This window comes from Leucoraja erinacea, chromosome 10, assembly GCF_028641065.1.
Source record: "Leucoraja erinacea ecotype New England chromosome 10, Leri_hhj_1, whole genome shotgun sequence".
NCBI classification, from domain to species: Eukaryota; Metazoa; Chordata; class Chondrichthyes; order Rajiformes; family Rajidae; genus Leucoraja; species Leucoraja erinaceus.
The window spans coordinates 33,920,565-33,935,218 of NC_073386.1; the positions used below are offsets into that span (position 1 = coordinate 33,920,565).

A 14,654-nucleotide genomic window follows, 5' to 3' on the forward strand; every position below is an offset into this window, starting at 1 on the left:
GGCAGAGCAATGGCAGATGGAATTTAGCAGCAATAAGCATGGTGTAATGCATATGGGGATCAAATAAAGGTAGGGCATGTACAATGAATAGTAAGATGTAAAGATATCATAGTGTACGTCCAAAAGATCCTTTAAGATGGCAACAACAGTAGATGGGATGGCAAAGACAGCATACAGGATGTTTGCTTTAATTAGCTAGAACTCAGATCATATGCTCTGAGAGATCGTGGTACAATTACATAAAACATTAATTGGGCCACATCTGGAATATTGTGTGCAGTCTGGTCACGACACTATATAGGAAGGACAAGATTACACTGAACAGGTGCAGAGGAGATTCATCCGGATGAAGCCTGGGATGGAAGATTTCAGTTATGAGGATAGCTTAGGTTTGTTTACTTTGGATCAGAGGAAACAGAGAGACGAGCCTGAGAGACAAAGGTAGGGTGAATAGTCAGAAAACTTGTCATTGCAGAAATATATAAGACCAGAGGCCATAGGTTTAGAGCGAATGGTTTGAGATTTAAAGAGGATCAGAGGAAGAAATGTTTTCACCTGGAGGCTGGCTGCAATCTCTAATGCACTGCTCGAAAAATAGTGGATGCAGATATTCTCACAACATTTAGAAAGTAGGTGGACGAGCACTTGAACCAAGTCATAATGGGCTGTAGACCCAGTGCTGGTAAATGGGATAAGAAAAGAGACGTACTTGATGGTCATAGATTCGGTGGGTTGAACATCTTGTTTCTGTTGCATTCTTAAACATACTTCTGTACTCCATTACTGACTTCATTTTGCACAAGCAATAATATCTCAATTCCACTTCCATAACCATGTGTATTTATCTTCTCAGTTTCCACTACGAAGCTAGCACATATTCACCCACTCTTCACTCCCTCGAGTTCTATGAATCATCTGGTATCACTTCCAAGCAATTCCCTCTGAGTAAAATTAATTGAGATAATGTGTAGGAGTGAGAAAATGACACAGGGAGTGAGTTTCAGGGAGAGAATGGAGGAAGACAAAGCAGAAAATATTTTACTAAGTGCACTGCAAAGATTTTGCTTGATATTTTCTTCATTCCTCTCTCGCTTTTCCTCATGACCACAATTTCCTTTCTTCCAATGCAATATTATCAACTTCCATCTTTTGTGCCACAAGCTTTTACATCTATTCTGGTTTTGCAGAAATGGGGAGCAAACATTGATTATGTCTGACTAAGATACCAGATTAGAAGACAAAGAAGGGGTGGAAGCTTCTGCTTGTGTATGTAGATGCCATGGATGCTATGGCAATCATGCAACTTCCCAGTCACCAACCTGGTTCCAGTGCTGTGGTCCGTTATAATGAGGGTTAACTGTAAAGAGACCATTGTGGAGGAAGTGGTGTCTGTTATTGTTGATAACTGCAGATGGTGATTAATAGACAAAAGGACACAAAGTGCTGTAGTCATTCGTAGGGTCAGGATCACTGGAGAACATGGATAGATGCATTGGGACCATTCCTCACACTGAGTTTACCGTGGAGCTCATTTCTCTCTCACCTGCTGTCGCTTCCAAGGTGGAGTACATCAGCAACTCTGGGGAAGAAGGAAGCGGCGGCAGCAGCGTCGGGGGGAGGAGGAAGAAGTCGACTGTACAGAGGGATGGGAGAAGCAGGAGACAAAGATGGAGCGGGGAGCCAATAAAGCTACCGCCGACAGCAATTAACAGCAACAGGTAAGAGGGGCTCACTGATGCATTTTGCAAGTTGGGATTTGGGTCGGAAGCCAGGGCTCTAAACTGCCGAGGGGACGATGGGAGCGGGGAATGGGTCAGCAGGTCCTTCCATTCACATTCAGTTTACATCTTATCTTTGTTTTATTTAAGTTTCTGTCACTCCATGGTGCTGCAGATACATGGGAGGGGTGTCAATGGCGGGCCAAAGATGTATTGTCAGTTCAATATCATGTCGTCCTCTGTTGGTCCAGAAAAACAGATAATCCAGAAAGGCTCTGAACTGAGGGTGCCAGAAAATCAATGTACAACCTGTATATAATTTTGGATACTGTTGTGGGGGTGACCTTTCAGGGGAGAGCAGCAGCACCCAGATCTGTGGCACCTCATATGGCTCATTTACACATAAGAAAATGATGGAGACAGGGAAAACTAGAATAACAAGACACTCTATAGTTGGAGAGACAAACAGGAGACACAGTGGCCACAGATGAGATACCAGGATGGTATGCTGCCTCTAGGTTCCAGGGTTAAAGATGTATCTGCATGGTTGCACAAAATTCTAAAGGGGGAGATTGAGCAGCTAGAGGTTGTTGTATATATTAGTACTAATTACATACATTGAAAAGGGGATGAGGTCTTCAGAATCAATATAGGGAGTTAGGCAGTCAATTTTTTTAAATGGAGCTCCAAGATTGTTCTTCCAGTACCATTATTTCCAGTGCCATGTGCTAGTGAGAATAGGAATCAAGGTCATAGATGATGAATGCATGACTGAGGAACTGGTGCACGGGCAAGGAATTAGGTTTTTTGCCTTTTCGTATCTCTTATCGGGCAGGAGTAACTTGTACAAGAGGGACAGGTTGCAACAGAACAGGAGAGGAACCATGATCCTGGTGGGGAGTGTTGCTAAAGCTACCTGGGAGAGTTTAAATTAGTCTAGCAGGGACTGGGACCTAAAGCAGTAGTGAGGCTGTTGAGGCAAGTATTGAAGTTAAAGAGAGCGTTCAATACACAGAACAAATAGGAGTATGAGGGAAGACTGATGGATGAAACTGCATTTATTTCAATACAAAAAGCATAGCAGGTAAGATAGATGAACTCAGGGCAGGAATAGGAACATAGAACTGGGATATTATAATTATTACAGAAATGTGGCTGAGGAAAGGATAGAACTGGCAGCTCAATGTTCTGGAACACAAATGCGACAGGAGGTATAAAGTGTAACCAAGAGAGGAGAGGGAATTAAGCTTTTGATCGGGGAGAAGATCACAATGGCACTTAGAGTATTTCTGGGGAATTGTCCAGTGAAAATGGAGAAATAAGAAGGGAGTGATCACTTTGATGGGATTGCACTACAAGTCCCCCAATAGTCAGTAGGAATTAAAGGAGGAAATATATATGGAGATCACAGATCAATGCGAATAACAGGGTTGTACTAGTCAAAAGAACACAAAGTGCTAGAGTAACACAGTGGGTCAGGCAGCATCCCTGGAGAACGTGAGCAGGTGATGTTTCAGGCGAGACCCTTCTTTAGACAGGGGGAAAGAAGGAAGCTGGAAAAAGAGAGGGGTAGCTTACAACCCAACGGAATAAACATTGTGTTCTCCAATTTTAGATAACCTCTCACTAAACCTCCCACCTTTCCCCTGCACAAACTCCGCTCACCCCCCATTCCCTCTCATGTGCCCACCTGGACTCTCGTCTATTTTTCCCTTCCACTCACACCACCCCCATCCGACCACTTTCCTCCCTCTGGCTTAACAATCTGCAGCACTTCAAACCTGTCTCACATCTTCCTTCCCTTCTTATCTCTGGCCTTTGTTCCAACCATCTGCCTATCAAAAACATCCTCTTGTCTATGTCGACCTATTGTCCTGCTTCTCCTATTTCCAGCTTTCTTCTTACCCTACAATAAATCTGAAAAAGGGTCTGGACCAGAAATGTCACCTATCAATGTTTTCCAGGGATGCTGCATGACCCACTGAGTTACTCTCGCACTTTGTGCCCTTTTGTGTATTAACCAGCATCAGCCATTCTTTGTTTCTATGGTTGTAATGGTGAGGATTTTAACTTTTCAAATATCAACTGGGACTGCCACAACAATAAATGTTTCAATTAGGTGGAATTTGTTGAACGTGTTCAGGAAAATGTTCTCAATCAATAAGTAGATGACTCTACTTGAGAAGGTTAGATCATATGGGATCCAGACCGAGCTAGCCAAGTGCATACATCATTGGCTTGAAGGTAGGAGCCAGAGGGTGTTAGTGGGGAATTATGTTTCAGACTGGAGTTGAGTAGCAAGTAGTTTGCCTCATGAATCGTCGTTAGGTCCATTGTTGTTCATTACTTATATGAACAATTTGCATATATATGAATATGAGTGACATAGTCAATGTGTTTGTAGTGACACTAAAATTGGTGGTCGACAGTAAAGAAGGTTATGTAAGATTAGAACTGGATCAAATGGGCCAATGGGCCGAGGATGGGGTTTAATTCAGATAATGCGAGGTGTTTTTCAATTTGGTAGGACAAAGTAATGCAGGACATACAGAATAAATGGGAGTTGCCCTGTGTCCTAGGGAGCATTGTAGAAGAGAGACATCCAGGAGTGCAGGTACACACTTCATGAAAGTTCAACACAGGTACGCAGGCTGGTGAAGAGGCCGCATTGCAGACTTGCTTGCATCAGTCACGTATTAAGTAGAGGCGTTCGGATGATATGTTACAGTTCTACATGATGTTAGCACATCCACATTAGAAGACTAGTGCATAGTTCTGGTCCCCTTGTTATGCTGCCCGTTAAACAGGAAAGGGTATAAAAAGATTTGAGTATGTAACCGATTCTGGAAGGATTTGATTATAAGGAGAAGTTGGATAGGCTGAGTCTTTTTTCCCTGAAGTGCAGGGGAAGGGTGAATCTATAGTGGGTTATAGAATCATGTGGGGCATAGATCAAAAGAATAGGCACATTCTTTTCCCCAAGGAGATGGAGTCGGAAACTTGAGGGCATTGGTTTAATATGAGAGGGGAACAATTTATAAGGGATCTGAGATGCAACTTTTGCACACAGAGAGTGGTGTGCATAGCGGACTTGCATTTACCCTATCTATTCCTTTCATGATCTTACACACCTCTACAAGATCACCCTCATCCTCCAGCGCTCCAAGCAATAAAGTCCTAGCCTGCTCAATCTCTCATAATATAGCTCAGGCCCTCGAGTCCTGGAAACATCCTTAGCATACAGCATGGAACCAGGCCCTTCGGCCCAATTACCAAAAGCCGACCAACATGCACTATCTATACTAGTCCCACCTGTCTGCATTTGGCCCAAATCCCTCTAAATCTATCCTATCCATGTGTCCTGTCTAAATGTTTCTAAAACTTTACAATAGTACATGCCTCAACTAACTCCTTAAGCAGCTCAATCCATACATCCTCCACCTTTTTGTACAAAAGTGACCCCTCAGGTTCCTATTAAATCTTTCCCTCCCTTCACCTTAAACCTCTGGTTCTGGATTCCCCTACTCTGGGCAAAAGACTGCATTAACCAGATCTATCCTTCTTTTGGACTTCTCTATAAGATCACCCTCATCATCCTGCTTTCCAAGGAATAAAGTTTTAGTCTGCTCAACCTCTACCTATAGCTCATGCCTTCGAGTCTTGGCAACATCCTTGCGAATGTGTTCTGCACCCTTTCCAATTTAACAACAATCTTCCCATTACATGGTGACCAAAACTGAACACAATACTCTACACGTGACCTCAACAACATCTTATATAACTATAACATGAACTGTAACTACTCTCCTCATTGACTGATTAATGCCAATGTGCCGAAAGCCTTTTTGAATACCCTATCTATCTGTGACACAATTTTCAAGGAACTATGTATCTGCACTCCAAGCTCCCTCTATTCTACAACACTCCCCAGAGCCCTACCGTTCACAGTGCAGGTCCTGCCCATGTTAGACTTCCCCAAAAGCACCTTACATTTTTTCTAAAATTCTTTACTGGAGTCATATGCTTCAATGTAGTAAGGCCCATAAACTGTATCATCTTCACTATCTACAATACCATCCACTTTTATGTCATCTGCAAATTTGCTAATCATGGCTTGTATCTTCTCTTCCAAATCATCAATATACAATAGATGACAAACAGCAATGGGTCCAGCACCAAACCCTGAGGCACACCACTAGTCATAGACCTCCAGACCGAAAAGCCATCTTCTACCATCACCCTCAGCTACATTCTATGAAGCCAATTTTCTATCCATTCAACCTCCTCTCCTTGGATCCCATCTGATCTAACCTTCCAGAGATAGCTACCAATTCAGAACCTTGGGGAACCTTGCTGGGCGTATACTACAGATGCCCAAACAATCAATGGGAATTGGAAATGCAAATATGCCAGGAGATTGCAGGCAGCTACAGGACTGATAAGGTTGTCATAGTAGGGGATTTTAACTTTCCTAATATTGACTGGGAATGTCACAGTGCAAAAGGTTTAGACAGGGCAGAATATGTCAAATGCCTTCAGGAATGTTTCCTCAGCCAATATATAGGGGGCCCCACGCGGGAGAGGGCAATGATTGATCGATTCTTAGGAAATTGGTAGGGGAAAGTGGAAGAAGTCAGCCTTTTGGGACCAGTGATCACTGTGCTATTAGGTTTAAGATTGTTATGGAGACCCTCGAGCTAAAATTCTAAATTGGGACAAGGCTAACTTTGAAGGTAGAAGACAGGAACTTGCTCAAATTGGTGGAGTTTGAAGGAAAGTGAACGTCTGGAAAGCAGGATGTTTTAAAAAGTGTGCTGACAAGAGTCCAGGATATGTATGTTCCTGTTAGAATGAAGAACTTTGTCAAATGCCTTGCTAAAATCCATATATACAACATCTACAGCTCAGCTCTCATCAACTTTTTTGGTCACATCATCAAAATCCTCAGATTCATAAGACTTAACCATCCCTTTCTTATTTCTCAACTCCACCCACGTAGCCTTACTGTCGAACCATCAGTAATGTCATCTCTGACCACTGCTGTGACATCCTCCTTATCAAGAAAGCAATTCCCTCTCCTTTTTTACCCAACCTCTATCTCTCCTGAAGCATCTATACCCTGGAACATTAAGCTGCCAGTCCTTTCCCTCTCTTAACTAGGTTTCTATAATTGTTAAGAAACCATTACACACAATAATGTGACTAAGATTTATGTGGGTTTTTTTATGCAAGGATGCACCAGTTTAAAATTTCAGATACTTTTTAAATAACAGAAGATGAATAATTGTGAAATTGAAAGTTATTTTCCATGGAACATTTTACTGCATGGGGACTGGACGTTGCAAGATTGTGTTTCTTTCTTGTCCTTTATTTTTTGTCTTTAAAATGTATTATCCATTAGCAAGATCCAATTTTACTGCAAAACATCATCACAAAGGAATCAAGGCCATCATTACTTCCTAATTTCATTATTTTGTTCATTTTATTGAATGCTAGTATTCGCTAAAACATGAGGACCAGGATAACTTGGAATAAATTTTTATAAAGAAAGCTAACTGCCCTTACTACTGTGTTTCCAGTTAATAAAATGTGATTACTGCATTCATTAAATGTAGCTTCCTCTGTGAATAGAGGTTAGTTCTTTAATTAATCATTGGCTTTGCAGGCCTTAAATGCACAATTCAAATTAAATCTTTCATTCAGTAACCAGAACACAATGGAAGTAACTTTACCAATTTCAATTCAAATACTCCTTAATTTACACCCAAAATACATTAATTTAATATTAGCACAGACCGAACAAAGCTTATAACCAAGCCATCCCAGAACACTTACACTGGTACATATTTGTCTGAATGTAATTGTAATCTCTTTTGCTCAAATAATTTCTGTAATATCTATATATTGGAGAGTGAAATTTCTGTCAGTACAGTCAAGGTGGGAAAGATGGGGGTCTTGAACTAGTTTAGCACACATTTAATGAAAGACAGCAACTTTACAAAGCCAGTTGTAGGTTTGGGAAGATTTTCCCTGAAGTTCTTTAAGAGGCTGATGGGAGATGCGGATGGGAACTGTCAGGCTTGTTAAGGATATTGCATGGCATCCTGAGGTTTGCACATATCCACAAATCTCCTCCTCACAGCAACCAGCTTGCTTTATTTAAGCGAAGCATAAAGTGCTGGAGGAAATCCTCAGGTCAGGCAACATTTGTGGAGGGAATGCACAGATTACATTTTGGGTCGGGGGGATCCTTCTTCAGACTGATAGGAGTAGTGGAAGAAAGAGAGGTGGGAGCGGGATAAAACCAGGCAAGTTGTAGGTGGGGGGGTTATTGGCAGATGCATGGACTAAATGATGAAGCCCAGAGGAGAAAAAAAAATAAAAAGGCTGTCAGAGAAGGAAAGGAGGTGTGAAATGTAAAGCTGGTGGAAGGGATATGGATGGAAAGGGACGAGAGTAAAAAGAGGGGGGGGGGGGGATAAAGGGAAATGGGAACTCATGGATGGGAGGTGCGTGTACGAAGGAAAGGAAAGGAGTAAGTACGGTGACTATGGGAGGAGTGGTTGGGAGATGGTGGGAGTAATGAGTACACACCTGAGTGGGGGACATACTTGAAATTGGAGAATTCAATGTTCACAACTGTTGGGTTGTACACCATCCAAGTGGGTTGTGAGGTGCTGTTCTTCCAGTTTGCAGCAGGCTTTGGAAGGCAGAACTCAAGGGACCAGTGACCATTTTGCTGAACACTTGTGCTCTGTAAACCAAAGCCTGCTGGATATCCTGGTTGTCAACCATTTTAACTCCCCTTCCCATTCTAACCTTTCTGCCCTGGCTTCCTCCATTGCCACATGCAAACTGGAGGATCAGCAACTTATATTCCGCTAGGATAGCTTACAATCCAAGTGTATGAACCTTGAAGTCTTCAATTTAAAATAATGCCCCCTACCTCGGTGTGACCTGCTTTTCTCACCATCGGAGAAAGACCGAAGTGAAACCCTCACTGGGATAACCTGATTTGCATCTAATGCATCCCCTCACTTGGTGTTTGTTGTATAGCCATGTACTGCAACCTCATATCCAGTACACTATGCACCTTCAACAGAAGTGGAAACAGTTCCATGAAAATTGTGTCTATTCAGTCCTTATGTGCTAAACCTGCAGGTGTTAAATTCAAATCATGTTAATATGCAATTAGGTTGGAAATTGTGGCCAAAATCTATATTCTCAATTGGGTATGTCTTATTAACACAATAGTTATTCAATGCCTTATTTGGCCTTTGATTAAAAATAACTGAGCATTTTTCTCAATAAAGTGCTATGCGTATTCTGTATATTATATAAAGCATTTTCCTAACACAGGATGTTTTGTCAAAAATGGGTCAGATTTTACAAAATAGGTTACAAAATAATATGTGCTATTATTAATGAATAAATTATGTAGAATCAAAGTAAGGAAGAGAAATTCCATAAATCATGAGTTACTACATTGCTTACAGATTTGTTTCAGTCAGTGGTCAGACTTCTGGAAACAAGATCTTATGCTTGACCTCCCGTTACATTTTATGAAGTTGCTACAACTGCACATTAAATCTTCATTACACATCACAGAAAATAAAATGTAGAAATTAATCACTGTAAATATACTTGGGCCATGTGAAATTTTCCTTCCAATCACCAAATAGTTCAATAGAATACCAAAAATATCCATGTGAAAAGTAAAGCTGTTGATAACTATTTTATCAGAATTGATCTGAATTTTGGACTATACTGTTCTGTGTTATGCCAACTTACAATTCACAAGGAAAGAGTACAAATTATAAATCTTGCCATAGTGATGTGTCCAAAGCAAATTGGTAGTGTTAAAATCAGTAGCCTTTGCCTATACAAGAATGTAACAATTAAGAAACTTGGTATATAGATGGGCAGTCAGCCAGGACAGCATGGCCTAGGTAGTCAATCAGAAACTGATCATGTACGTAGACAAATGCATATTCAGGTTAAGGAGGAGACGTACTGGTTCTGATAATCCAGTCAGCCAAGCTGCAATTGGATTTGCTGTTGAGATGGGCTGTTGAATTCCAGACACTACATTTGGTCCAACTGACTATCTGAGGAACAATCATGCACCATCAATGTCAGCTAAATTGGGGTTTTATGAATAAAATGGGTTACATGATTTAAAACTAGGTTAGATTAAGTGCTTCATATCAGTGATGAGAGCAGTTATAGTACTCATGGATGGTGTCACACACAAACTGAATACGATTATTTGGTTACATCATTGTAGTCTTCGGATTTGTAAATTGAAAAGTCAAATGTCTGTAAGTGTCTGACTCTGTTCCATCAATATGATATTTGTTAATGATTGGTAATCAACTTCTCTTGCCCAGAAATTGGGCACTTTCTAAGTGTAGATTACATTCTTTCTGATTGTAAATTATTTTAGGAATCTTTATAAAAATGTCATATTTATTTACATTGCTGAGGAGTCCACCTAAAAATTAGAAACACTCAGTTGAACGTCAACTCAGTTATAATAACATCAATGAACGCAGCTGAGCCATGGGCCTCTGGTATCTATCGTCCTCGGGTAATACTTTGCTGCAATGATGTGTTGAGTTTTACAGACCTGTACTAGAGTAAGCATTGTGATCACCAAAAACAAGATACTTGTGTCCAATAAATCCACTTCCTAACATAAAATCCACAAATTCTTCTGAAATATGTTCTTTATATATTTGGAGGTCACAAAATGTCACAAAGTGCCAGAGTAACTCAGCAGCTCAAGCAGCATATCTGGAGAAGGTAGACATGCGACGTTTTGGGCCAGGACCCTTCTTCAGATAGGTTGGAATAGAAGAAAGAAAGCTGGAAGAGGATTGGGGGTAGGAGCCAAACCTAGGCAAATGATACCAGTGAGGTTTTGAACATCAGATGGCTGGTCAAAGGCCTGAGATGGGCGGCGGACAAAAGGCGGAGACAGTGGGAAATAGTGGGAGAAATGGGTGCACATCCAGGTGGGGCACACGGAAGAGAAGAGGAACAAAGGGGTGGGTGTTGTTGTTGGATAATTATCTAAAATTTGAGAATTCAATGTTCATACCGAAGATGGACACAAAATGCTGGAGTAACTCAGCGGGTCAGGCAGCATCTCTGGAGAAAAGGAATAGGTGAAGTTTCTGGACGAGACTTCTTCAGACTGAGAGTAGATACAAAATGCTGGAGTAACTCAGCGGGTCAGGCAGCATCTCTGGAGAGAAAGAATGGGTGACGTTTCGGGTTGAGACCCTTCTTCACACTTTTATCTCTTCAGACTGAGAGTCAGGGGAGAGGGAAACTAGAGGGATGAAAATGCATAAAAGGTATAAACCAGAATCTGCAGTTCCGTCCTACTCATCAACGTACATACCATAGTTGTAAGCTACCAGGTATAATATGAGGTTGTAATAGAAGTGCTGTTCCTCCATTTTGCATGTGGCTTCACTCTGGCAATGGAGGAAGCCCTGGACTGAAAGGTGGTATGGGAATGGGAAAGGGAATTAAAATGGTTAGCAACGGGGAGATCCAACAGGGCTTGGTGAACCAAACGCAAGCCTTTGGCAAAACAGTCACCTAGTCTTTGCTTGATCTCGCTGATGTAAAATATTATGCACTATTATTTAAGCAATGTCCACAAAAATAAGAGCATATTCCATTTTCTTTTTCCACTCAACTGCTCTTCTGTGAACACTGTAATTGGGAGTGACAGAGCAAATGGCTCCATTTAAACGTACATAAGGTCATCTGCACAGCTAGTTTTAAAAGTAAACAAGAAATACATTTTGAAATTCTTTTAATAATTAATGAGATGCACAAATTCTTCCTTGTGCGGCTGGTAATGTCTAGTGTTTTTAGTGGTTAATTGGCAATTTTATTGCTGAAAACAAGTATTCCTGCGTCTGCAATAATTATACTACTTTCTTGTCAACCCAAGTACAGCTTATTATAAAAATACAGGTTGAACACAAATATTCCAGTTCCCTCAGTTCCAGAGCCCTTCTGGATTATCCGTTTTTCCAAACCAACAGAGGTCACATGATAATGACACGACTACACACACATCTGTTCTCTCCACAACCTTACCTTCCCATTCAAATGGGATGGCGACCTGGACTTATTATAATTCATGCACTGAAGGTGGCATTGCTGGAAATTAAGGCTTTTATTACCTATCATTTATTTCCCCGAATTGAGGCAAATAAAATTAAAAGCATTAGTAAAAATGGAGTCACATATAGACCAGGCTAAATAAGGATTGCGGAATTCCATTGCTGTAGGATATTAATGAGCCGGAAGGGTTTTTGTTTTACAAAAATCTAGGAGTTTGATGGTTACCATTGTTCAGACAAATTGTATTTCTAAGACATATTATTTGAATTTAAGTTCTACAGGTGCAATGGTAACATTCAAGCTCACATTTCCTGGATCAATTATCTAGCACTCTGGCTGGATGTCCAGTAACATATTGTTTTGTACTGTAGGTAAAAGCCAATACCTTTGTGAACTGCCAATATTTAAGCAGAAGATCTGGGTCATCAATAATAGTGGAATCATCGTTCTAAATTGAAGTGACAAATTAATTAATATAAATACGGTTTATTTATGAAAATTATTTTAATAAGACATTGTGCAATTGTTTATAACTTACCAACTTACAGGTCAAGAGACCAATATCGAAAATATCTGATCTATCTTTTCCATTGATTAACTCGCCCTCCCATTCCGAATCCGACCTTTCTGTCCTGGGCCTCCTCCATGGCCAGAGCAGGTTACACCCCAGCGGTAACATTGACCTCCAATTTCAGGTAGTCCTTGCTTTTTCCCTCCTTCCTCTCCCCTTCCCAGCTCTCCCACAGCCTACTGTCTCCACCTCTTTCTTTCTTTCCCCCCCCCCCCGACATCAGTCTGAAGAAGGGTCTCGACCCGAAACGTCGCCTATTCCTTCGCTCCAAAGATGCTACTCACCCACTAAATTTCTCCAGCATTTTTGTCTACCTTTGATTTTTCCAGCATCTGCAATTCTTTCTTAAACATAACAATACAAATCACTTACAATCACTGCCTTGAGTTGCCAGCTGTTTATGTTTGATTTGAATTTTCATTTCCCACCATAGATATTTTAACTATTTAACTTTTCAATTATTACACATAGGGATTTGATACTTTTCAGCAAAACGTTGAATCTCCACTACCTGTTTGTTAAAGCCCACTTTGAATTTTCCAACTCAAGGGGGGCATTAAGGCATTATAATTGCTCCTAGCACACAACTGATTCATCTATTCACTTCCAATGGTTTTGATACTTCCAATAATTTGTTTAAACACATGAATACACACATGAATAAATAAAACAGATAAAGTGCAAATAAACTGATAATGGGCTATTAATGTTCAGAGTTTTGTTTGAGTTGAGTTCAATAGCCTGATGGCTGTGGGGAAGCGGCTGTTTCTGAACCTGGACGTTGCAGTTTTCAGGCTCCTGTACCCACTACCTGAAGGTAGCGGGGAAATGAGTGTGTGGCCAGGATGATGTGCTGCCAGCCTTTTTGAGGCAGCGACTGCGATAGATCCCCTCGATGGTAGGGAGGTCAGAGCCGATGATGGACTGGGCAGTGTTTACTACTTTTTGTGGTCTCTTCCTCTCCAGGGCACTCAAGTTGCAGAACCAAAACACGATGCAACCGGTCAGCATGCTCTCTACTGTGCACCTGCAGAAGTTAGAGAGAGTCCTCCTTGACACACCGACTCTCCGTAATCTTCTCAGAATGTAGAGGCGCTGATGTGCTTTCTTTATAATAGCATCAGTGTTCTCAGACCAGGAGAGATCTTCAGAGATGTGCACGCCCAGGAATTTGAAGCTCTTGACCCTTTCCACCATCGACCAGTTGATATAAACGGGTCTGTGGGTCCCCATCCTAGCCCTTCCAAAGTCCACAATCAGTTCCTTGGTTTTGCTGGTGTTGAGGGCCAGGTTATTGTGCTGGCACCATCTGGTCAGTCGGTCGATCTCACTTCTATACTCTGACTCGTCCCCATCAGTGATACGTCCCACAACAGTGGTGTCGTCAGCTAACTTGATGATGGAGTTCGCATTATGACCGGCTATGCAGTCATGAGTGCAGAGTGAGTACAGCAGGGGGGCTGAGCATGCAGTCTTGAGGTGCTCCGATGCTGATTTTTATCGAGGCTGACACTTTTCTACCAATTCGAACAGTCTGTGGTCTGTGAATGAGGAAGTCGACGATTCAATTGCAGAGGGATGCACAGAGACCCAGTTCTGAGAGTTTGATAACCAGCTTGGAGGGGATGACTGTATTAACGACGAGCTGACGTCAATGACTAACAGCCTGACATATGAGTTTTTGATGTCCAAGTGGTCCAGAGCGGAGTGGAGAGCCAGCGAGATAGCATCCACCGTTGATCTGTTGTGGCGGAAAGCGAACTGCAGTGGGTCCACGTTTTTCTCGAGGTAGTTGATTTGCACCATGATCAACCTCTCGAAGCACTTCATCACCACCGACATTAGTGTCACTGGTCAATAGTCGTTGGGGCACGTCACCTTGCTCTTCTTGGGCACCGGTATTATTGATGCCCTTTTAAAGCAGGTGGGAACCTCGGACCTCAGAAGTGAGAGGTTGAAAATGTCCGTAAAAACTCCAGCTAGTTGGTCCGCACAGGTTTTTAGAACACGTCCCAGTATACCATCAAGTCCAGGCGCTTTTCGAGGGTTTGCCCCTTTGAAGGATTTTCTGACACAGGCCTCTGTGACTGTGACTGAAATACCATCACAGCGAATGGGGGCTCGAGAAGGCACATCAGTGTTCTCCCTATCAAAGCGTGCGTAAATCGCATTGAGCTCGTCAGGGAGTGATGCTACGCTGACATTCGAGCTACCTC

General features: G+C 41.7%; 1 protein-coding gene across 2 annotated transcripts in view; it reads right to left on the reverse strand.

Moving 5' to 3' along the window:
• The window catches only part of lrrc7 (leucine rich repeat containing 7), a 368,217-nt gene that overhangs the window by 267,429 nt on the left and 86,134 nt on the right, over window positions 1-14,654 (reverse strand). The gene's annotated exons all lie outside the window — the stretch shown is intronic.